The sequence below is a fragment of the Penaeus monodon genome, chromosome 23 (assembly GCF_015228065.2).
Source record: "Penaeus monodon isolate SGIC_2016 chromosome 23, NSTDA_Pmon_1, whole genome shotgun sequence".
Taxonomy (NCBI): domain Eukaryota; kingdom Metazoa; phylum Arthropoda; class Malacostraca; order Decapoda; family Penaeidae; genus Penaeus; species Penaeus monodon.
Genome location: NC_051408.1, coordinates 13,602,946 through 13,603,784, shown reverse-complemented (window position 1 = coordinate 13,603,784; position 839 = coordinate 13,602,946).

Genomic DNA, 839 nt, shown 5'->3' with positions numbered 1-839 from the left:
CCCTCTTCCCAACCTTTTTCAATCTCTCTTTTTCACTCTCTCTTTCCCCTTCCTCACCATCATCCTCCCCTCTTTTCCCTTCCCTCCCTCCCTTCTCCCTCTCGGCATCTCTGTTCTCCTCTTCACTCCCTTTCTTGTCTCCCTCCCTCTCCCCTTTACCCTCTTTCTCCTTCCTCTCTCCCCTCTCCGTCCCGGTATCTCTATCTTCCTCGCCTCTCCCACTCTCCCGTCCCTCCTCTTTTCATCTCGCTTTCTCTTTCTTCTTCCTCCCCTTCCTCTCTACCCTCTTTTCTTTTCCCTCCCCCCATTTTCCATCCTGCTTTCTATTTCCCTTTCCTCCCCTCTACAGTCTTTCCCGTTCCCTTCACCCCCCCCCCACCTCCGTACCGATATCTCTCTCTTCCTCGCCTCTCCCACTCTCCCCTCTCTCTCCATCACCACTTCATCTCCATCCCCTCTACCCTATTCCCGCTATCCATTTCCTTCCCTTTCCCTCCCCTTCCTGTCCCTTCCCTCTTCCATATTTTCCTTCCTTCCCCTTCCTCTACCTCCCCTCTACCCTCTTCCCTCTATCCCTTCCCTTCCCCACTCCCTTCTTCTCCCTCCCGTCTTCCCTCTTTCCCTTCTTTCCCCTTCACCTCCCCTTCCTCCCCTCCCTTCCTCTCCCTCCCCTCTCCCTCCCCCCTCACTTCGCTCCCCCTCTCGCCTAATTCTGACTCGACCCTAATTCGGAATCCGTAATCATGTCCTCCTGGTTTTCCTCGCGGTCGAACTAACCCCTTGATTTACACATCCTCTCGTGGCGTTGACGTGTATGATGATCGTGTTGACTAGACTGG